This window comes from Panulirus ornatus, chromosome 47 (genome assembly GCF_036320965.1).
Source record: "Panulirus ornatus isolate Po-2019 chromosome 47, ASM3632096v1, whole genome shotgun sequence".
Classification (NCBI taxonomy): Eukaryota; Metazoa; Arthropoda; class Malacostraca; order Decapoda; family Palinuridae; genus Panulirus; species Panulirus ornatus.
The window spans coordinates 1,446,144-1,471,400 of record NC_092270.1 but is presented as its reverse complement, the minus strand read 5'-3'; the positions used below and the strand labels follow the sequence as shown (position 1 = coordinate 1,471,400).

The following is a 25,257-nucleotide window of genomic DNA, read 5'->3' as shown; positions in this document are numbered from 1 at the left end:
CGAATATTCTGATATTCATTCCAGTAATGTATTCATACCTCCATCATTCGCCACAAGTCTTTTAGAATGTACTGGAGTATGTACACTTATCCAAGTACTTCTTTATCTTATTCTTTGCTAATGAGACATGAAGAATGCTGGAACACGATAATGCAGTCAGTTATCCGTCTGAAGTCCTGTTATCTTGAGCACTTAACATATTCAGTTATCTATTAGATATTGTTTTCTTTATCAGTTAACATACATCAGTTATCCTCGGTGTTCTGTTATGTGTGGCAGTGAAATCATCAGAGGATCATGACCAGCCTCGACCCTGCACTGAAAAACCTGCGAGTTTGATAAACAATTACGAAGTTGGTTTTCTATTTTTCATAAATTTTTTGTTTGAATATGCGTATAAACCCGTGGGATTTTTACGCATATTTTACTTCATCGTAAAATTGTAACCTCTTTCCACCAGGTTAATCTATTTTCCTACAGTTTTATTGATCGTGTATCATCATATGTCCTCCATCTGTGGTTCAGGATCATCTCCTTATGGGAGGGGATTTTCCTTGCTCTCATAGGGATATAAATGGGAATCCAAGGTAGGCATGTAGTATGTACCTATACTGGAATCCTATACACTATAGTGTTCGAAAACGTGATAAATGGACTTTAGCTTCTCAACGGAAAAGAATAAATGTCTGGATTGCCTGTACTTTACTTCATTTAACATATTTTAGTATAATTTGACCTTGAGAGCACGACAGTACGACCTTGAGCACGACAGTACGACCATGAGCACGACAGTACGACCATGAGCACGACAGTATGACCCTGAGCACGACAGTACGACCCTGAGCACGACAGTACGACCCTGAGCACGACAGTACGACCCTGAGCACAACAGTACGACCCTGAGCACGACAGTACGACCCTGAGCACGACAGTACGACCCTGAGCACAACAGTACGACCCTGAACACGACAGTACGACCCTGAGCACGACAGTACGACCCTGAGCACGACAGTACGACCCTGAGCACGACAGTACGACCCTGAGCACGACAGTACGACCCTGAGCACGACAGTACGACCCTGAGCACGACAGTACGACCCTGAGCACAACAGTACGACCCTGAGCACGACAGTACGACCCTGAGCACGACAGTACGACCCTGAGCACGACAGTACGACCCTGAGCACGACAGTACGACCATGAGCACGACAGTACGACCCTGAGCACGACAGTACGACCATGGGGTATAATGGGCCAGTCTTTGATGCTGCCCGTTAACGGTAAAGTTAAACGCCAGGCAACCGAAGTCAAAGGTCGTACCGTCGTGTCTGAAGGTCGTACCGTCGTGCCCGAAGGTCGTACCGTCGTGCTCATGGGCCATACCGTCGCGTCCAAGAGACAACGCGTCTTAGTAGTGTAGTAAATACATAGCAAATCTGAACTGCTGAGTAGGTGGGCGGTAGTGCGTAAGTTCTCAGGTAGAATATGCAAAATACTAATTAACTTCAGAACATCAGGCGGCCTGAGAGATGGTGCAACCTCGCTTAGGCTCGACCCTGGCCTTTGAAGAGGAAGAGATTTTACGTTTTAAGATTCCGTCTTGATTACCTCTCTCTCTCTCTCTCTCTCTCTCTCTCTCTCTCTCTCTCTCTCTCTCTCTCTCTCTCTCTCTCTCTCACTGGCTTCTTAATGTCTCTTTTATCGTCTACACGTTTTTATAATCTATTATTTAAATGAGATAAACTTGAAATAACTCTCAGAAGGAATTGAATCCTGATCGAGTATGGATTAGGTTGTACATGAAGACTTCAAACATTCATTACTTCAGTGAGCATAAATAAATCTAGATCTAATCACGTTCGGTCGACATATATTCGGGCTATACCGAAGCCTCACTTCCTGGCGTCACACCTGGGGCTCATTTTCAAAACAAATATGGCTGCCACCTCTTTGATGCAGGAGATATCACATCTGAGGTTTGTTATGACGGTTCTTCATGTGACCTAGACGGCGAGAGTGAGCGGGTAGGCAATATTGATAATCCTTAGATCATATGAATACTTACCCGTTATCAGTTTGAGATAGGAATGAGGAAAAATTCGCAAAATGACAAAACTTTTGGTCAAAATGACAAGCAAGGATGACCAGCGACAGCGCACCACACATCAAGAACTCTGTCTAAATCAATACTGTTACCTGTGTGTCAACACAACAAGCAACGCATACTGAACTGTCTTCCGGTACTAAACAAACAGTGAATAGAAATCAACCCGCACTCCCTCTACTATCACTTGTTGTATGTCCCTAACCTGTTGTTACTTTCTACATATCTTTTCAAACATACTTATCCTACACAGATGTAGTTCATAAGTACAAATCTTGAATACATGTACATGCGAATCAGAAAGACACTTGGTCCTAGAAATGATCCCAGTGGCACTCCACTTGTCACGTCAAAACCATACAAAGATTTGACAGACGATCATTACTTCTTGTTTACCTCCAAGTAACACAGTGACCACTATTCTTGTGTATCTGTCTTTAGAAACTTAACAAGCAATGTTCACCTTTTTCCAGATCTACCAGACAGTCCATTTGTCACACTAAGTCACACCTCACAATAAATTTCCTCTCAAATGCTATCCACAAATTGTAATGTGGTAAGTTATGGTCACAGTCACAAATCGTCATCAGACTGTCATATTTCCAAAAGTCTCATTTAGTAATCTATATGCAAAATAATTTCTCATGCAGGGCAGCTTACTGGGAGACTAACTTCCTACTCAAATGGAAATCGCTCGAGCAAATAGCCATAATTCAACAACTGAGAGTGGGAAGAAACAGACATATTCTTCAGCAAAATCAAACAATACATCAAGCTGTATTGTAGTTGGTATTGTATATTCAGAATGCATGTATGAAATAACTTTTAGGAATATAACGAACTGCTTTGTTTGTAAGTCTATGCGTGTGTGTGTGTGTGTGTGTGTGTGTGTGTGTGTTTCACTTGGTTCTGTACAATAATGTACAACACATCAATTCATCACCCTATGGTCAAGAGAGTCTTGCTGAACACATTCAGGTCAAACTAACTACCAATTTGAATCTATGGCAACACAATATTGTGATTATCCGAGATAACAAAGCTAGTGAAACATGTTATCAACATGTACCTCGTGGGTCATTATGGCCTCACGGATTTTCAGCCTTTGGTATGACGTCACGAACGAAAGTGACCTACTTCCTGCCGTCCGGATCAGAACGTGTAAGAGATGTCAATATTGTTACGTGGTATCTACAAACCTTCCCTGATAACAACAGAGAAATCCTGTTGTACATCATCAAGCAGGTCATAAAGTGTATGAGAATATTTGTGCAACTTGGGTTGTGATAATTTTCAAGATATTGATTGTGTTTTATTCGGGTTGTTAGTGACTGAAGACAGACTCTTCCACAGAATTTGTTATGAGGGTTCTTCCTCATCGTAATGTATTCGAAGTATATATATCTGGGCTGGCTGGTCGGAGCGGCTGGCACGATAAATATGCAATATTAATCTATGCAGAACTGTTGCCGGGCATGTCCGGCTCCGTCTGTGGTCCAGGATGTCCCGCCGGTCTGGTCTGCTCGTACAGGGAGACACTGTGGTCCAGGATGTCCCTCCGGTCTGGTCTGTTCGTACAGGGAGACACTGTGGTCCAGGATGTCCCTCCGGTCTGGTCTGTTCGTACAGGGAGACACTGTGGTCCAGGATGTCCCTCCGGTCTGGTCTGTTCGTACAGGGAGACACTGTGGTCCAGGATGTCCCTCCGGTCTGGTCTGTTCGTACAGGGAGACACTGTGGTCCAGGGTGTCCCTCCGGTCTGGTCTGTTCGTACAGGGAGACACTGTGGTCCAGGGTGTCCCTCCGGTCTGGTCTGTTCGTACAGGGAGACACTGTGGTCCAGGATGTCCCCTGGATGTCCTGTAGTTAAAGGATTCCTCCTCCCAGGATGTCCTAACATCAACGTAGCATCATGTGGTTCAGAATGTCGTCTGTGGTGTTGTGACACAAGAGGCTGGCCCGGATGTGAGGAAGATCTCCTGTGTGTACCGACACACCAGAGGGCGGCTCTGTCATGTGGGATAAAATGTCAGATGCTGCGTCTCCACCTTGACCAGTCGTGAGTGCGAGGGTGTAGCTTTATGGCACTTCACTACACGAATGATGACTGTGTACGTCATCATTAATTGAAAGCGGATGTGCGTCATCATACAAGGGGCGTGTGTGACGCCTGCGTAACACCGTAACTGGGTAGGGTCAGACACCTCACTTAACGAGACGGTTTACTGCTAGCCAACATAAGACAAATTTATTGTATGAATCTGATGATCGTAGTAATACATCATCACACGTAGGTTAGCACCACAGGAACCCGGACGGACGGACGGACGGACACAGGGGTATTAATGATGACGGTATCCACACGTCTGTGAGCTACGGGGTTTAAAATCGTATACGATCATGTTGCATAAGCATCATAAATTACATAACCTTGATCAAATAAACAACTATCTAATTACATTAAATGTAGTTATAGATCTACTTATTACACACACACACACATATATATATATATAGATTATATATATATATATATATATATATATATATATATATATATATATATATATATATATATATATATATATATATATATATATATATCATGAGTTGACAGAAATCTTAATGGGATTACGAATGCATTACAAAATGCGTGAGACAATCTTTACCAAGAGACTCACAGCCCCGCCTGAAGTGGTTTTATGGACTGCCATCTCATGAGAACGTCCTCGGCCTCGCTATAATGCATCCTCTGTCTCCCTTTGTCTGCCCTCTGTCACAACCTTCCTCTTTCACAACCTTCACAATGCTACCTTCACAACCATTACACAATGATTCCATATCCTCCATTTTATCAAAACCCCAACACTAAACTTTCCTGTTATCGATCATCGAAGCCTTTCCTTACCACTCTTGTTATTACAACTCTACCTTACCATCGTTATTGTAATAACCCTTCCCTACCACTCCTATCATCACAACCCTACCCTACCACCCCTATCATCACAACCTTTTCTTACCAGCATATTATCATAACCAATCTCTACCACCCTTATTATCACAACCCTTCCCAACCACCCCTATTATCACAACCCTTCCTTACAACGCCTATTATCACAACCCTTCCCTGCTCCAGTTTCCAAGCCCTTCTCAACCATCAACATTTTTCCCCCATTGCTAATTGCAGTATAAGTGGTAAATCTGTTTTTCTCTCCATCCATCCTTGCCGCCGTGTTATTTCCTCTAAATTACCCATTAACTTGCCTCTACGAATTGCACGAAACACTGGCGAGCGACCACCAGGCGAAAAACGAAATTACTAAAGCCTGAAATTCACGCATTCGTTCCACACTCTCTTATCTGGCTGGGTATTAAGGTTGCTCTGGGCCTAGTGTGGAAACTGTTGGGATGGATTTCGAGTGTTGGGTGATGGAGGTAGAGAGTGAGGGAGTGCCACTGGTGCTAATGTGAGTGGGGGAGGTAGTGCCACCGGTACAAGAGAGATGGAGTGCCCCTAACATGCTACGGACACTCCATCCCCTTCCATCATCAGTATGGGTTTCCACTCCCTCTCTACCACACCATACGACCACACATACAGACTCACCAGAACTTTTCCTCAATATTTCCTAATTTTCATTAAATTTTGATCGAATTTTCCTCCTAATATCTTTTTTACGCCATTTTTCCTCATTTCAATATTTTTTACTTTGTTTAAGTATTCGATATTTTCCTTCATTAAACTTCCAACACCTTGACTATACTTCTTAATTATACCCAACTTCTGTTAATGCTTCCATTCCTTCAGTTACAACAAGCTTAATCAAGTTAGCACAAGCTTGAGCTGACCTGAATGACGGTGTATTAAGCTGGATGTTTTCCCCTCGTTGACAAGCTTTGTATCTGACTGGGAAAAAATCCTCAGGATTTTTCCCACATGTTGGGAAAACAATTTTGTTTTCATTTATCTCGTCCTCTTGGGCAGATAAACCTTTCTCCCCATTATGACATAACCAAAGCCGCCATCTTAACACAAAATCCATCATTATATGAATCAACCAAGGAGAAAAATGGAAGTACAAGGAGAACTTCTTCCACGCAATGTGGATTTAAATCATCGATGAATAATATTGATAAACCCACACATACACGGAGGTCTGTAATATGGCTTTGTGGGATTCCACTCTTAGACAATTGATGGAGGAGTCAGAGATGGTTGCTGGCATCAACACTCGTTGGGTTTGAGTTTGTCTTGAATTCAAGTTTAAAATCGATCGTTAAAAGTAATTTTCAGAAGACTCCAGGGAGAGACACCGTAACGAAAGATGCCACAATTTTCTGAAATCAGAATTTTCCTGAAAATTGTTTTGCTAAAAGGAAAGGAAGAGATGAATTCTTGCTGAGGCAAAGTTAGCCACAGGATCAGTGAATACTGATGGTTGAGCTAATTAACTGCTAATCACCTGACAACTGTAATTCGTCAAGTTCATAATATTTTCAATGATTTTGACTCTCCATATTTGACTCAACCAAAATAATCATAGAATGGAAAATTCACAAAGACGATATCAAGCATTGTAAAGACAATGGTAAAAATAAAGAAGAAAATAATGAAAATACTGACACCCAATAACTGGTGATAATGATAATAATAATAATGATACTTTCTAAAGTGAGGAACACCTGGGGAATCATCTGGACAACTGAACACCTTAACAACTATGACCACTGCAGGGTTGGTCGGACCCGCCCCCTCTGCCGTAAACCATGAAATAGCAACACTAATGTGTCTTCCAGAGCTGTGTGTGTGTGTGTGTGTGTGTGTGTGTGTGTGTGTGTGTGGTAGAGAGACAATATATTTCATGGCTTATGTGTGGTGGGTTGGTCTGCAGGTGGCTGGGACGGGTGGGGGAGGGAGGGATTGTGGTGGACGGGTTGACTGGGTTCGGTGTTATGGTTTCTGTAGGAGGGACAGAGACCCACGTGGTCCGCTGAGGATGACAGTGTGGCCCAGTGTCACGACGGTACAGGCCTTGAGCACGACGGTATGATACCCTCACAGGTCAGGTCAAAGGTTACATCATACCGAAAGGTCGTACAATCATACTCCAGGGAATTCATCACACTGTTTACTATGAGGTGATGCTATAACAACCCTTGACCTGGATAATATAGTTCACACACACACACACACACACACACACACACACACACACACACACACACACAGACACACACACACACACGCACGCACACACACACCCAGCTAGACAAAAAGATAAAGAGAAACTGAAGAAAAAAGAGAGACAGAAATACAGATGGAGAGAAAGACAGGGAGGCAGAAAATGAAACAGAGAAAATACGTACAAAGAAAAAGGAAAAAAATCACCCAACCTGCGACACAGATGTGGTGGACAACATCACATGAGAGTTCCATGACAGAACAGAACATTCTCATGGTAGATCAAGCTCACCTCGTGTTCTGTGCCACAGGCGTGAGGTGGACAGCTGACAGTGTTCATGATGTTTCCTTTCTTTACCCCAGAATGATACAGGAAACAGAAGCTTTGCCCATTTGGCATTTCAATTTGTGCGTTCATATGTTGCTTTGTTTGTTGTGCACTGTGCCATCCGCTTTATGTTATTGCTTATGTATTAGTGTATGAGCGTGGACGTGTGTGTGTGTGTGTGTGTGTGTGTGTGTGTGTGTGTGTGTGTGTGTGTGTGTGTGTGTGTTTTATGCTTGTAGATATCTGTACTTGGTTGGGTGGGTTTGTTGTGGTTATGGTTTGAAAATCGGGGACGAGGGATCTTAGTGGCAGGAGCTAACGGTGGCTTGGGTGATGCAGTTTTATTATTCCAAACCAACATTTCAGTTGATGGTTGGATGGAGAGGGCAGCGACCAGTGAGGTGTCAGGTAATCATCAGGCAGTATAAGAGTGACCCAGGAGGATCATGTATGTCTTTCCTCGCACCTGATCCAGTCAGCCTTGTTCTGTGGTGGTTGAGGAGGAGGAAGGCCAGGTGGGGGAGGCAAAGGTGACGCTAGAAGGATTGAAAGTTATTTAGTCGGTCTTTAACATCAGTTGCTTATGCTCATACCAACGAAGAATGTACAGACGAGAGCTGACGTATCTGATAATGGTGTGATCCTTCCAGTTTATCGTCCAGAGTACTGAAGGTCCAGTTCTGGAGGCTGGTAAGGGCGTCCTGGAAGACGTATTTCTATCGGGTTGGAGGTACATCAATAATGGCGTCATTCATAATGGTGAAGTACATAGGCCTCTTCAGGGCGCTGTGGGGTTATAACCCCTAAAATCGAGCCTAGTCTCTATCCTAGGACGTGTATGATTGTCCTAAGTTTCAGTCGTGACCCTTGGGACGCTACAGGTGAGGGACTGGATGCGTTCAGCGCGACAACGCGACGGTCTGTTGGGAAAACCTGGAAGCCATGGAACGAGACCTCTCCTTAAATTAAGGTTGATGGCTCTGTCGATCATAATATTTTGTTGCCTATATGTGCGCTCTTGTGTGTGTGCGCGTATGTATATGTGTATATACGTATATCTTTTATATATCTTTATAAGATCCTGTATAAGTGTCATTAACTATCCACGCACCTGCAAACATATTTAAAGATAATACCAAGCCAAGTGCCATATACTCTACTTAAAAGAATCGTATTCCCTCTTCAGCCTTCAACCCACAAGGAAACTCTCTTCATTCAGGTACAGATCTGCCAGTAAAACAAGGACTTCAGCACTCCACCTCGGCACACAGAATCACTCATAAGGTCCTCTGTCCTGAAAAGGATCTGCGAACTCGCTTATACACCACAACCTTGAGATCTATTTGAGGCCGAGGTAACGCGTTTCACGACCGTATCAAACCTTGTAAAGAGAGAGAGAGAGAGAGAGAGAGAGAGAGAGAGAGAGAGAGAGAGAGAGAGAGAGAGAGAGAGAGAGAGAGAAGGAAACTATGGTTCTCAAAACTGCAAAAAGACAGGTAGCCATAGAACTCGTGGCTCGGAGGCCCCGCGATCCACTCCACGAGATAGAGAGCGAGAGAGAGAGGGAGATAAAGAGGGAGGCAGGGAGGGAGGAGACAGGTGGTGGACGCGGGTGCAGTAGGTACTTGGATAGATCTCCACTCTGGCCTGTATGCTAATGATGATGGCAACCATGATGATGTTGTCGGGCTCAACGCCGTCATGAGAGTTAGTTGGCTTTAAGTGTTGTGGGCAAACTGCGGTCGTTCAAGGCGATACTGCCTTTTGAACGCCCCGGGTTCGATACCCGCGCGGGCTGAGAATATGCCATTACCCGAGGAGGATGTGACGAAATTACCAATATCAAGATCGTTGTGTTGCGATCAGAGCTTCTGTTCTCCTCTCTAGGGCCATCATAATGAATTTTCTCTTGATGAATAACAGGAACGTAAGCATGATTAAGGACTGGTACATCACAATGTATTATGCCTTTTTAAGTATGATTAGAGACGTGTATTAAACCTGTGGAATATACTTCCTAGGTTTTCATGAAGTCTAGTGATATCATGGAAACGCCAGAGTCTATGGTTATAAATTTACTTGTGTTGGTTTACATGGTCACTTCCATTTATCATTATCATCATTATCATTATACAGGCCTAAGACCTTCTATCATGTGGCTCCTGCATATTGAAGCCTGCACTCCACCCAGGAACTGGGAAACGAGGGACTCTTTCAGAGCGAGAAGGACTTCCATCACACTGTGTTCATTTACGCCGAAGGTAACCTCTCCCTCCCTGAGTCCGGTAACACCTACAGACCGACCAGTTTATGTATACAAGTTCGTTATGTTATACATCCTATGTCTACCATATCTACAGTGTATCAATCATCTTCGTTGTGCTTATCCTCGAGTATCTACAGATCTATACGTTCATCCAATCAGCGTCAGATCACAGCAGTGATTAACCATGACAACAACAGTTCGGTGCTCAACACTGGCCTCAACTTCTGGACGAAGGTTTTCGTCAACTATTTCCCCAGTATAGAAATGTGGTAATAATGACCCCCCACATTGTGATCTTGGAATGACCCAGGTCTTAGCATTTGATCAAATATATAAAGATGATAATCTCTCCTCTCTCTCTCTCTCTCTCTCTCTCTCTCTCTCTCTCTCTCTCTCTCTCTCTCTCTCTCTCTCTCTCTCCTCATCATTGTCTTGTAGTTCACCCGACCATACGTGAGCCAGTTGTGATGATGGTGAGGGGACACTCTCATCCACCCGACCCATCACCACCGAATCAGTTTTGCCGGTCGACTGTTGTGAACTTATTTTTACCTCGTCTTCCTCTTCTGTAAAGTCAGACGTGATTTTATGGCCTCCATAAATTTTCCAATATTAAATCAGGCCGAGAGAACTACCACCACCACGTCCACCACCAGCGCTGGTCTGCCTGCCTCCCGCCACACATCTGGCAGACGTAGTAGCAGACGGTGGCAGTGCGTCGGCCACGAATACGAGAGGCGTCAAAGTCACTGGCCTACGTCAGGGGCACACATACGAGAGGCATCGCAATCGGTGGCATCTGCGTCACACACACACACACACACATACACACTGGAAAGGATCATCGACCACGCGAGACAAGAGCTCACGAGGAAGGTCAGGTCAGATAGGTATTGTCACAATCCATAGTTTCTATAACTCCGCTTCGCTGGAGGAAGCCGAAGCCATGGTTCACGAAGAGGCCAAGCGAGCGGACATACGATGGTTCAGTAGTTTGGCAATCGTTAACGATGATGGTAAAGTCTCTCATACCAAATACATAAGCAGAGTTATGATATATGAATCAAAACATTGCCTTGATAAGCTATGTTTTCAGGGTTATAACATGTATATAAATCATGTACATTAACAACAGCACAACCATATCTGTTCGTTTGCTTGGCCTTTCCTAATCCTTGACTTCGGCTTCCTTCCAGCCAGGAGTAGGGAAAACAATCTATGGATCGCCACTGTACTCAGAAGTCATACTGGCGTCCTCAGGAGTCGTTCCCTCACTCTCAAGGGTCGTATTGTCGTGTTCGAGGGTCGTATCGTCGTGCTCGAGGGTCGTATCGTCGTGCTCCAGAGGGTTAAGGATGTTTAAGTTTCGAACTGATGTCGTGGGGTCGAGACAGGAAGGAGAGAGTGGAATGACCATCGAGGTGTTGGAAGAGGATGAGTGGATGACATGAAGGGTGTGGCGTGGAGGGCATGAACAGATGCTACCATCATCAGTACTGCTGTAAACGAGCGGTTGCTCATTGGCCTCCTTTGAATGACCATTCAGCTGGTATAGACGCCATCCATTGGCCAGCCAGCAAGGGCCATACACACAGTCTGAGAAACAGACTGGATAATCCGGGGAAGATTTTGTGTTCAAGATGACCGAGTCTTGGTTAACTTGACGGACATAATGAAGTCTGGGAGATGCTTGACCTAAGGCACAAACTAACGTACGATAAGTCAGGCGATGATTTACCATCAGAGAGTACATACTTTACTGTCAGAAACTACATACTTTACCGACGAAAAGTACATACTTTACTGTCAGAAAGTACATACTTTACCGTGTGCCTCTAAGTACATTATAATGCAACACGTGTAATGGAAGTGCATTAAGGTTCATCATTAATACAGCTGGTTCTGATGATATCAAATCAAAAATTTTCCATAAATCCCTCGTAAATATATTCTAAAATGTTTTTGCTGTGTTTAAGTACCTCAGGAGGGCGACCAAGCCTTGTGAGGTACTCTGCCGGGGCAACACCTGCCCTGTGTTGGGTGTTGGCAACACCTGCCCTGTGCTGGGTGTTGGCAACACCTGCCGTGCAGCACTGTGCCTCACATCTAGTGAACATGTGCAAAATAATCACAGAAAACATGATCTGCGAAAATCTTATAAAACAATGGCTGTAAAAAGATGTGATATTAACGAGGTGCATAAAACTGTTAAGTGAATAGATTATATGACATTAAATAGCTGCAAAATGACGGTTTTTTTCTTTCATTGTCTAAACACAAACTGTAATTCAAGAATAAACTTTCTCTAAGCACTGTATCCATCAAGATTATATATACATATATACTGTAAGCTCCTGTTTACAGAGGTATATAACACGACGTAGCGATGCGTCGTCAGTTGGGAAAGTGTGTATATATGTTCCTAAACCCACTCGTCACTGGTACACAAGCCTGATATATTTCCACCTGTTATTTCATAAAAGCACAGTTGCTTCAAACAGGAAAAGTGTTTCAAACTTGACACCTGCATGGAGAGAATTGATGATGTAGCTTTATATATATATATATATATATATATATATATATATATATATATATATATATATATATATATATATATGGTCCATAAAAGATTTTCCCTGTGAAAGTTATTAATGATTGGCTTGTCGATTTTGTCTCTATAAAAGTGAATTATGATTGGTCGTCTGTGACAGGACGGACAAGCCCTGGCCTTAGCTTTCGTAATGACGAGATAGGAGGAGTAAACTGATAAAGCTAAATCACCTGTAATGAAAATGATATGTAAAGCTCAGTAACGTCTATAGTATGAAGTGTTTGAGACTGTCTGCATTGCCTTGTCCATACAGGGAAAGGAAGAGAGAAATGTGCAAAAATTCTTATATTATGAAGACATTTTGACACCTAGGATTGTTCATACAGTGAGTTTGTGTGTGTGTGTGTGTGTTGTGTGTGTGTGTGTGTGTGTGTGTGTGTGTGTGTGTGTATGTTCTACAAGCACATCAGGAACAGTGGCTTCTGTTATTGGTACATAATAATAACACCCTCGTTACTACTGATGATTTACCATAATTTATTCAACATTATAATTAATGCGAAGGCAATACGTATAGCATTTCTATTGTTTTTCATTTGTGAATTTTCATTGTTGAATAAAGAAAAATATTTCATTCTTAAAAAAAGATGAGATCAACGGGTTGCGTTTGATTACGTAGACCAAAATTACTTTGAAATAACCTTCAACTTCTTGTCCTCCTACCCAGCAGCGTCACACACCACATACCAAACCCAGCAGCGCCACACACCACACCCAGCAGCGCCACACACCACATACCAAACCCAGCAGCGCACACACCACATACCAAACCCAGCAGCGCCACACACCACACCCAGCAGCGCCACACACCACACCCAACAGCGCCACACACCACACCCAGCAGCGTCACACACCACACCCAGCAGCGCCACACACCACACCCAGCAGCGCCACACACCCAGCAGCGCCACACACCACACCCAGCAGCGCCACACACCCAGCAGCGCCACACACCACACCCAGCAGCGCCACACACCACACCCAACAGCGCCACACACCACACCCAGCAGCGCCACATCAGCGTTTTTATAAGAAATCAGAAGCACCACCACCACCAAACTCGCAGACAACCTGCAAGTTGCTGCGAAAGACGGAGGTCGAATCCCATTACTATTTAGATGAGTATATTATCTTCTATACCAGAGGCAAGATGTTTACCATGTGTGTTGGTATACCAGAGTACCCATCACATACCCTCCCTGGCCACCATGTTATATCCGTGATGGCAATTGAGATCATTGCTTTAATTACCCAACGGGAAATTAATAGTTAGCTTTTGTGATAAGATCATGATCGACTTCATCTGAACCATAAATAAAACTTCAGAGTTCATAAAGCCAGAGATTACTGTGTGTACTGAAGGTTGTTTTTCTCTGTTTTCGTTATCTTTCGTGGGAAGATCAGTCGTTGGAGTGCAATTATATTTAATTTAATTGCAATATAATCCCAGATGTTTTGACACTCAGAGTAATGAGTATATTTAATAACACAAAATCCCACATTGGCAATTACCTTGACTGATGTAAAGATTAGCAATCGTATTTCAAAATTTCATGTATCGTTAATCCGATGATTCAATTGCTCTACAATTTTTGGACACTGACAAAGCATTGTTACTTTATATGGTTATCATGTTTTTATATTTTTACTATTTTCATGTCGACCATAACCTGTCACAACTGGTACAATGGTGAAACATAATCTCCAACATGTCTTCAGTTATCGGTATCCACCAACATATAAGAGATGCAACTCTCAACAGAGATGGACAATATGTATATATCTTTCCAATCATAAATGTTAACTACGACAAATTTAACCCAGGATTCCATTAATATTCAGTTGCTTTGGTGGCTTACACACCACGTACGTATTTCTTCTATAAGCTTCAGTGTAATCTGTTTGTCTAGCACGTGTGCACAAACACCATGACCAAAGCACTTCAAACAAAGATCTAACCTCCATCGTCGTAGAAAAAAAAAAGAATTAAACTCCATTGTAAATGTAAATCCTAGTTATAAAAACAAGCGGTGTAGAACTATACTGCCCCGAGAGCAGAGAGAAAAGCAAAACGGATCATGGAATAATAAAGTGCCATTTCTGAAAACACCTTTAGTGACAGAACACAGTCAGTAATGCCTCCTTAATCTGGGACTATATTCTGAGCACGACGGTACGGCCCCTGAGCACGACGGTACGACCCTTGAACACGACGGTACGGCCCTGAGCACGACGGTACGACCCTTGAACACGACGGTACGGCCCCTGAGCACGACGGTACGATCCTTGAACACGACGGTACGGCTCCTGAGCACGACGGTACGACCCTTGAACACGACGGTACGGCTCCTGAGCACGACGGTACGACCCTTGAACACGACGGTACGGCCCCTGAGCACGACGGTACGACCCTTGAACACGACGGTACGGCCCCTGAGCACGACGGTACGACCCTTGAGGGATCATACCATCGTGCACAAGGACATAGTATTTACTTGTTTCGAATCTCTCTCTCTCTCTCTCTCTCTCTCTCTCTCTCTCTCTCTCTCTCTCTCTCTCTCTCTCTCTCTCTCTCTCCCCGAGCGATACAGTTCTTTGTAATAAATAATAACCCTGGAATCCATCCGTTCATTTATCTTAATATGCTTCGCGCAGGTCACGAGTTTTCTCAAAAAAGAAGATGAAAAAAAAAAATGTATTTCCATCGCACCAAGTCATTCATCCTCGCCAGCTTAGGTAATTCTGATGAAATATGAATTTCCAGTTCCGCTCCTGTTCCCATTGCTAAGGTATAACGATGAACAAGGCCGAACGAGGTAATTTGCTCGTTGGGCATTTATATGAAGCAGAAACAAGCAACATGAGCGAGACACATATCCGGTCATTATTTTGAAAAATATGTAGTTCCAGATAATTCTTTTTTTTCCGTGAATCACATGTATTACAAAAGTTTATTCCCAGTGAAACTGATAAAGAATAAACTCACGAAGATTATATTTGGGGAGGAAAATATTCTGATGGGATTGCGTGCAGGAAGGGATTAAATACCCGACAAGAGAAAATGGTCTGGGGAAAATGATTTTTTACCCATAAGAATACATGACAGAAATTCTCTATTTCATAGTAAGCAATACGCGTACTGCAGACTGACATATTAAGGTCATTTACCAATGACGAAGGTCATTTTTCAGAGCAATTTCATATTTGAATATCATTCTCAGCAACTTTGCGCCATAGATGTCTTATTTACTTCTTTATTCAGTTATCATTAATGGAGGCTATTTCTCAGGAAGATTGTATCTCAGGGTAACACTGCTTCTGGGGAGACGATTTCGATGGAAATTAAATCCAAGAAAACAAAGAGTTCCAGGTGGAGGAAGAGAAACCCTGGGAAATGATAACGTCAATAACCAGAATCTCCGGAAATCGGAATGGTCTCGACACTTCCTGATATCGGCAGTTATTTCTTGAGTTATCTTCACAGTTAGTGAAAAAAACGTCTTTTTTCTCAATGCTGAACTGTACAGAATTTCGCCTATGGAAATGGAACTAGAACAGTTGCCAAGGATTTCTACTGATCCAAATCAACTAAAACATTTGATTTTTGATACAACAGATCCGAAAAATGTATCATATCACGTGTAAACATCAAACGATTGTTCTAAGATGGTTGTTTGGTGGTTTGGGCTCAAGGCATCAATCCAATCAACCGCTACAGTCAATTTATGACCATCAACGTCAAGGTGCAGCCATCAACCTGAAAACCCATCACATCTTCAGGTGCTGAGGAGAATATGACGACCACATACATACACCCTCACTGTGTATACTGCTCATCATGTCCTCAGATCACCTGGGAATATCAACGGAAGGTTTGGGTGGAAGAAAGAATGTAAACATCAATATTATGTTCGGTTAAGACATGATGCCACTACGCTTCTGCCAAAGGAAGATATAGAAGAGAGTTTTTTTAGATGATTTGATAAACATATAACTAGTCTGACGCGGTCGCAGTTCCCATAAAACGAATAAATGAATAGATAAATTCGGATACGAATCAACTCAGACATTAATGTGTGTCCTGGAAAACAGAACTGTTTTTTGCCTCTGTTGCTTCCAGGATCGATCGATGGAATGGCTTCGAGGAGAGAATAGCTGATAATTACTCCGAAGTCGATGTAGAGAGACAGTGGAACTGAAACTGAGAGACTAAACAATATCCAGTTTACTAGGAAATACAAGACGTAAGAAAAGTTTATTTCTGTCTTGCCTGAGTCAGGTAGAGAGGCTTTGTTTGATGAAAGACGAGGAAGAAGACGGGAACCACCACGTTAAGTGCTGGGGGACGAGAAACAAGACCGAAACACAGGTACATTGGTGGGTGTTATAGCAAGGCTTCCTCCCCCACCGGCCCATCCATTTGGGGAGATGAGTTTCTCCCCCACATTCCCAGCCTCCTACCCAAGGGGGACACACACACTCCACCTCCCCCAGGTAGTTAGTCAGGTCACTCACCTCGGACATCGAACGTGTCGTCTCTGTGTACTCTATGTGAACACTGCCACGTGAACCACTCACTTAAGACGGAATGTCGTCTGCCTGTTCTCCTTCGTCACGGTAACTAATGAACCAATTGCTCAAGGGCAAGACGATGAAGGGAATGGCAGAGGAGGAGATGGAAGGAAGAGGAGGAAAAGATATATGGAATACGTGAGAAGGAGACAGGTAACAGGAGACCTGATAGTTGATGACGAGGTTATATGCGACAAGACAGTACGTGGGATGGACAGATAACAGAAGAGCTGATGGTCCATGACGTGGTTATCTGCTCCCATAACCTTATATGTGGTAGAGACAGGATAGTAGAGCAGGGGACACTGGCTGGAGGAAGATTAAACCGCGTCATGGTATTCTGAAACCATAGTGGTACCACGCTATTCATGGTAGCTTTTAAGAACAATAGTATTGAATCACTTCATATACTGGTTATGGTAATACTACCCCATGGTAGCATTAGATAAGTATAGTACCAAGTTATATTGGTTGGATATCAATCATTTTCTTGAAGTGCTCGGAATGAGGAGTGAAGAGGAGAGACTGATTGAGTGTGACAGTAAGAGCGATTAGCACGATGGTACGACCCTCGAGAACGACGGTACTAATCTTGAGTATAACGACCTGCCTTTGACCTAACCTTTGTAAGAGGTCGAGCCAAAGGTCACGCCATCATACCCAAAGGCCGCACTGTCGTGCTCTAAACACTTCCCGTCGTGGTCGAGGGTCGTATATCGTCGTGTTCCTGAAGTCAACTACCAGTTTCAACGTGAGAGCGTCTTCTTTACCATTGCCTACCCAAGCGTTCATAATTAATTAGTTACTCAGACCTTCAGTGACTCATTCGCGTCAAGACAACACACATGGTTCTCCCTGCTGTGCAGCTGAACTTGCCTCTGTGTTACATTACGGAGGAAGGTGCGTACGGGGGCTACAGGGGAACTTGTATCGTCACTTTCATGGCTCGGAATTAAGATAATCCCTTTGCCTCCTCACCTTCGCTGATTATATTAAGGGAGAGAGTTCACAGTTCTGTAACTGTCTGCTCTGTAACACTACCCTTCCATGATCTGAACAAAGGTGCACGTTTAACATCTCTCTCTCTCTCTCTCTCTCTCTCTCTCTCTCTCTCTCTCTCTCTCTCTCTCTCTCTCTCACGATTTTTCCTTTCGACTTTTGATTTCCTTTTTTTTCCTTTTACATATAATTTGTATCGCAAAAAATGACATAGGATGTAGACAGAGAAAAATATGATTTTGAATGAAAGAAAAGTTATATTTTTCATGTGATTATTGAATTACCTAATTAAATCTGACTGATTAATCTGTGTTGCAAAAAGTCCCATTATTTCTCCATTTCTTACCTTCCTTACATTACCCATTCTTTTACTTATCATTATTCTCTCTCTCTCTCTCTCTCTCTCTCTCTCTCTCTCTCTCTCTCTCTCTCTCTCTCTCTCTCTCTCTCTCACAATATCACCTCCCCGGGGGAGTGAACATACATCGGCCTGAGCAACAGTTTGAGATTTAACCATAGCACGACAGAAAGCAGAAACATTTTTCCTTGGCCTTCGCGGGTAATCTTGTTTATGGCGCTTTAAATCTGTCCTGGGTCCAGCCCTCGCTTACGTCTGGACAACCAGCGGATTACTGGAATCCAGGACACGAGGCGCTTCCATCTCGTAAGGAAACGAGGAAGATTTGCTCATACCACGATGCAACGCCAGTCATCTGTGCGGATTAAGTAATGCTGGCATCCCTTCTCTTCATGATATATGGCCATCCACTGCGGGTTTGTTTTAAGCTGGAAGTCTCCATGGTATAGAGAAAACGAAATCTTGTACCTCACGATTTAAAAAGAAAATGGTATGTATTTTTCCCGTATAAACACACACCCACACACACACACACACACACACACACACACACACACACACACACTGAAGCATACAAGAACACACCAGTCGTGATCGTATTCTATTGGTGTTCATTGCCTGGTATTCTTGCTTTTGATCCAAATCTTATCAACAACATCGTCAGTTTCGATCATCTCTACGATGTTGTGTCCAGTAAGGTTGCATCCTTCACTCCTTATCTGATGATAGTGGCCGTATCACTTGTAAAGATAAGGTTTACCCTACTCCTTCCTCCAGTCGGTTTATGGATCATCACCAAGACACCCTAGCAGCTGTGCCTCACCGTCTATGATCAGACAGGTTCAGATCCTCTATAAGATTCCTTTTGTTTTCGACCACTGGTCTCCAGGAGTCTTATTCGAACTCCGGAAGGAAGATCAACATACGTCTCAGCAGGGGACCGACCCTCCCTTAAACCTCTGTTGCCAAAGTTGGAGGAGGCCATAATTACACGCTGTTCTAAAGTTGTCGCCACTAATGCATGACCGGGGAAGTAACCATTCCTGCCGAGGCAAGAGGGATGGGGTTGGGTTGGCTCCCTTGGGCGTCCTGAACTACACCCACGTTGTAGAACGTGGGAGATAAGTCCTACTGTCCAAATAAACTCCTCAACGCCAGCACTCCCAGGCAATAAATGAATGGGGAGGGAGGGAGGGAGGGAGGTGAGGAGAATAGCCTCCACATATTGTAAATAAAGAGCAAACACGACACGTCAGGACACACGTCAGACGACGTACGACAGTTCATGAATAGATGGCTGTAGTGAACGAGACCTCTGGCGGCAACTACTGGTACCCGAATGAATAAATTGTGGACACACTGCAGACTGAAGCTATCAACCAAACATTATAACGAACATCAGAACAACTAATAGATGATCACGAAGGTAGAGTTCAACGGGAAGTTATAACAAACACTTGGAACATAGTGTTGTGGAAAACATTTTCATGAGGGATCCAGTAAATTGTTATCTGAAGCAATCACATGCTTTCCTTCAGTACGTGACTATAAAGCATATATATATATATATATATATATATATATATATATATATATATATATATATATATATATATATATATATATATATGTGTGTGTGTGTATATATATATATGTGTATATATATATATATATATATATATATATATATATATATATATATATATATATATATATATATATATATATATCACACATTTCTTAAAATCCTATAAAAGTGTTTTCTCTATGTAAGTGACTAGGTTATAGATGAACGAGAGTAGAGGATTACCAAGCGTAATTGAGACGTATAGAAGGGATATTCTGACCTAATGTGCAATTACTTGAAAGTAGAGGGTAATAACCATTCCATCCTCTTTGATCGAGTATAATAACCAGCGGTAGCCACCAATTAATACCAGATTCAAATTATATAAGCCCCTCATTGTTCCCAACTATCCATATCCCTATTATTTTTTTAATCATTCCTATTTTCGCGAGCTTCCTCCCGCCATATAACTTCTCCTGGTTGTTGCAACTTCCTTTAGGGAAAAAACTTTTCGTTTCGGTTCCAAGTCAAGGTTTGGATCAGGCCATAACTCGAACTCACGCCTTTCGGAACTCATTACTTACACTTAAGAGGGAAGTGAGCCAAGTGAACGGGTGGGGGGGGGGGGGGAGCATCGAAGAAGATCCCCACCTCTCTCTCTCTCTCTCTCTCTCTCTCTCTCTCTCTCTCTCTCTCTCTCTCTCTCTCTCTCGCTCGCTCGCTCCCAACAGACACATAAAGTTCACTTATTCCTGAGGAAGGTCGCCCCTCACAGACCTCACGGCTGACTATAATAGGGGGAGGTGTTGGCACCACTGATGTTTGTAAGAGGGTAAGGTTGACGTCACCCTGGAGGTCGAGAACGAGGGAAGATATGATGTGAAGATGGTGATAAAGACGATGTGAAGATGGTGATAAAGACGGTGTGAAGATGGCGATAAAGAGGATGGGAGGCAAAGATATATGTGGCATAGAAAATTTTGATAGAGGAATTCCACTGTACACAGATATAGTACAAATCCCGACAGATCAAAGACAAAGAATAAAGACAAGAAAAAGAGTTTAAACAGACCAACAGACAGATATAATGGAAGGACTCAGAGGGAAATATAGATCACCACATCTGTTGCTGTAGCATCATGTAGGGGTTGAGGAACCTCGACTGTATCATCAGACTCCTCTTTTCTTTAACAGGTCAGCAAACAACATCCCCTCATCGTGATCTCTCCAGCCCCACGTCCTCGCCACACGAGATCAATGACGCGCCACCGTATTCCATGCTAGTTGTGCTAAATGGCTATGGCACTTTTTACGGTCAGTGTCTACAGTTCTCCTCCCCTCTTGCCTCTCATATTGACAGAGACCATACGAACTCCCCCGGGGCCTCTCGTCAACCATAGTTCCCAGCCTCACCACTCACACACTCACTCACTCACTCGTTCGTCGTGAGGAGGCGCTCGACACTGTCAACAACCTGGCTTGGCGTGGAAGTGTGATCTTTAAGACGTCAATTAACGTCAATTTGCTCTCGCTAACTACATTAACGTGGACGCCTACGAGAGGAAGTCCGACCTAGGAATGTCTCCTTTCCCTCTTTTCCCCACTATACGTAGGCCTCCCTTTACCCTTACCTCTCCTCCCTATCATCTCCATTTCCCTTCGTCACTCACTAGGGGGTAAATGGTCTACATAAGTTCTGCTGAGCAAATCGTAAACTTTTCTTCCTTGTATACAACAGCTGGACTAGAAGACTCTCATTGGGATAATGGGTTATTAGTTATCTTCAAGAGCTCTTGATCCTTTACATATCAAACACTGAATATCACTTTTATTCGGCGAATTAATCGTATGCGACTTAGGAAATATTCCGTTTTACATGAGTTTGATTTTCATTTACGATAACACTGACTAACTAAGCTCTTCAGGGAATTAAATCGCATGGCAGATTGTTTGTCATACTTCAGATGAGGATGTAAGTAGGATTAATACACTGTCCTTAGGGTATTCAAGTGTATTCAGGAAATCAGTCTACCATCATCATGGTGATATGATCACTACATCTGAGACGTGACATGATGCAACTCATTACCTTCAGCCATGTTTGACATGAACTGTACGAATTCGAAAATGTTATCTTTCTTAAACGATGATTAAATCGCCATCAGGATAATAACTGAATTTATCCAGATACATCCGAATACCTTTGAGACCGTGAGTTAATCCTATCTTTGACTTTAGCTCCTTATATATATATATATATATATATATATATATATATATATATATATATATATATATATATATATACACATCATACAGTCTTCTGCGTATATAAATAAATATCTCTTGTATCATAAAGAAGAGAAACACATGTTGCTTCAACATCTTTCATCCTTGTCATTCTTCTGTGTTCACAAACATAAACATGTTATTCCTATACATGTGATCGAACCACATATGATTTTCATTACATATGTGCACTTGTAACCTTTATGTAGGGGAAGATTCCACATGTAACACGACCACCATCACACATCTACCGTCACAGAAGCACCGTAACGCGAGATCCCATCACCCGTCACACTGCCCCCGTCACATGACGTCCAGTAGTTATCTGGGTTCATTTATTCCTGTTACTTCACCAACACAGTGAACGGCTCACTCACCGCCCATCATGCACGGAAAACATTCCTGGTAATCATTCAGGCGTACTTACTGTTCGTTTACATGCATTTTAGGAATATGACGGTACGATCCTTGCTTATGACGGTACGATCCTTGAGTATGACGGTACGATCCTTGCTTATGACGGTACGATCCTTGCTTATGACGGTACGATCCTTACTTATGACGGTACGATCCTTGAGTATGACGGTACGATCCTTGCTTATGACGGTACGATCCTTGAGTATGACGGTACGATCCTTGCTTATGACGGTACGATCCTTGAGTATGACGGTACGATCCTTGCTTATGACGGTACGATCCTTACTTATGACGGTACGATCCTTGAGTATGACGGTACGATCCTTACTTATGACGGTACGATCCTTGAGTATGACGGTACGATCCTTGAGCACGACGGTACGATCCTTGAGTATGACGATACGATCATTGAGTATGACGGTACGATCCTTGAGCACAACGGTACGAACCTTGAGTATGACGGTACGATCCTTGAGCACAACGGTACGATACTTGAGTATGACGGTACGATCCTTGAGTATGACGGTACGAACCTTGAGCAAGATGGTAGGAACCTTGAGCAAGATGGTATGAACCTTGAGCACGACGGTACGAACCTTGAGCAAGATGGTACGAACCTTGAGCAAGATGGTATGAACCTTGAGCAAGATGGTACGAACCTTGAGCAAGATGGTATGAACCTTGAGCACGACGGTACGAACCTTGAGCAAGATGGTACGAACCTTGAGCAAGATGGTATGAACCTTGAGCAAGATGGTACGAACCTTGAGCAAGATGGTATGAACCTTGAGCACGACGGTACGAACCTTGAGCAAGATGGTACGAACCTTGAGCACGACGGTACGAACCTTGAGCAAGATGGTACGAACCTTGAGCACGACGGTACGAACCTTGAGCAAGATGGTATGAACCTTGAGCACGACGGTACGAACCTTGAGCACGACGGTACGAACCTTGAGCAAGATGGTACCGTTCTTAAACACGACACGATGACCGTTTTAAGCATGACAGTACGAACTCTAGTTATGATGACCTGACCTCTGATTTGACCCTTAACCCTCAGGTCATAAGTCAGGCCATCATACGCAAGTTCTACTGTCGTGCTTAACGGAATACGAAACTTGAAGCTATTCATGGACTTTGACCTGTTACAGGTCGATCGAAACTGTGACCTGTAAAATGATGACCTACTGGAAATTCACATCTGCCCAGAACTGTTATTTGACCTGTCAATTCTTTTACCTGTCGAGAGATATATGACCTGTCGAGATCCGAACCTACTGAAAATAATGACCTGTTCAAAACTGTTGACCTTATCGTGACCTATGACCTGTCGATAGCTGTAACTTCTCAAGGACTTTTGATTTATCAGGAAGAATTAAGTAATGAAAAGTACCAAGGGTCAACAAGGATCAATTCATCTGACCTTATGACCCGTTCAGAACTCGCATTGCCAACGGATAAGGACGTGTCACGAAAAACTACCATCTTTCGATAACTTTAACCTGTATTGACCTCCGACCTGAGGAACAAGGTCGTCCCTTGTCAGGTCATAGTAGGAGGTTCAATTCTAAGCATTTCAAAAAAAAAAGATAATAATGCGAATTTACTTTTCAACATAGAAACTCAAACCGAAAAAAAACAAACTGACATCGAGAAGAAAAATAAACTTTATTCGCCACTTAAAGTGTTGGATGTTGTCATGATGTGTTTGCATCGCACACTCGTTAACTCGTAGTTCATTTATGTTTTCAATTTCCCTGTCACTAATTTTCATTTTTATTACGTTTGACAACAGGAACTAATTGTCCTAACATTTTTCACTTGAGCGTTACGTAAATATCTCACAAACAACGTATGATTATATATATATATATATATATATATATATATATATATATATATATATATATATATGTCTGCGTAACTCATGACAAGCTAAAAAGAAAATAAAGTGTCAGAACAACAGGATTTCACCCACTGAATAAATGATGTGGTCGAATTTTTTCTCATCATTTCTTCGTTGAAGTCGCCAGGTGTGTCCAGCTCGGGAGGTGCTCGACTTCGACCTGAATGTTAGTCCACGACGAAGGATCCCGTGGTGGCACCAGACAGACAGACAGACGAGTATATCCTCACACAGTCCTAAAGATCAATAACTGTCCTTCACAGTGAGGAAGGGAGGGAGGAAGGGAGGGAGAGCGAGGACCTGATACAAGAACAACGCGCGGGGGTGGCAGCAGGAGGGTAACGGCGCGGTAGTGTGGCGACCTGAGCCACGAACATCCGACTCGGACGACAGCTGGCAATAGACTAGTTAACTTCTCGCGCGGTACACGTGGTCTGGCGTCGTTCTGCGCATGCGCCGGGTCCTCTAAACCTCACCAGTTACCAACGAGTGACTTCCAAGACATAATAATTCTCATTCTTAGAAGTTTACTAAGCAGAACCCTATATTTTCCCTTCTCTACGAAAACAGGAATATCGTAGAGGTGAATCCAGAACAATATCAGACTCCCTGATGGTTGTTTGAGATGTCGATCAAGGTTAGTGTGCTGTTA

The 25,257-nt window shown here is 43.0% G+C and overlaps 1 protein-coding gene across 1 annotated transcript in view; it reads right to left on the bottom strand.

Moving 5' to 3' along the window:
- The window catches only part of LOC139763418 (cell adhesion molecule 1-like), a 171,968-nt gene extending 146,978 nt beyond the window's left edge, over positions 1–24,990 (bottom strand). The window contains exon 1 of the mRNA XM_071689442.1: positions 24,678–24,990. The gene's annotated coding sequence lies outside the window, so the exon portion shown is untranslated. The remainder of the gene's footprint in view (positions 1–24,677) is intronic.
- Positions 24,991–25,257: the final 267 nt, after the last annotated feature.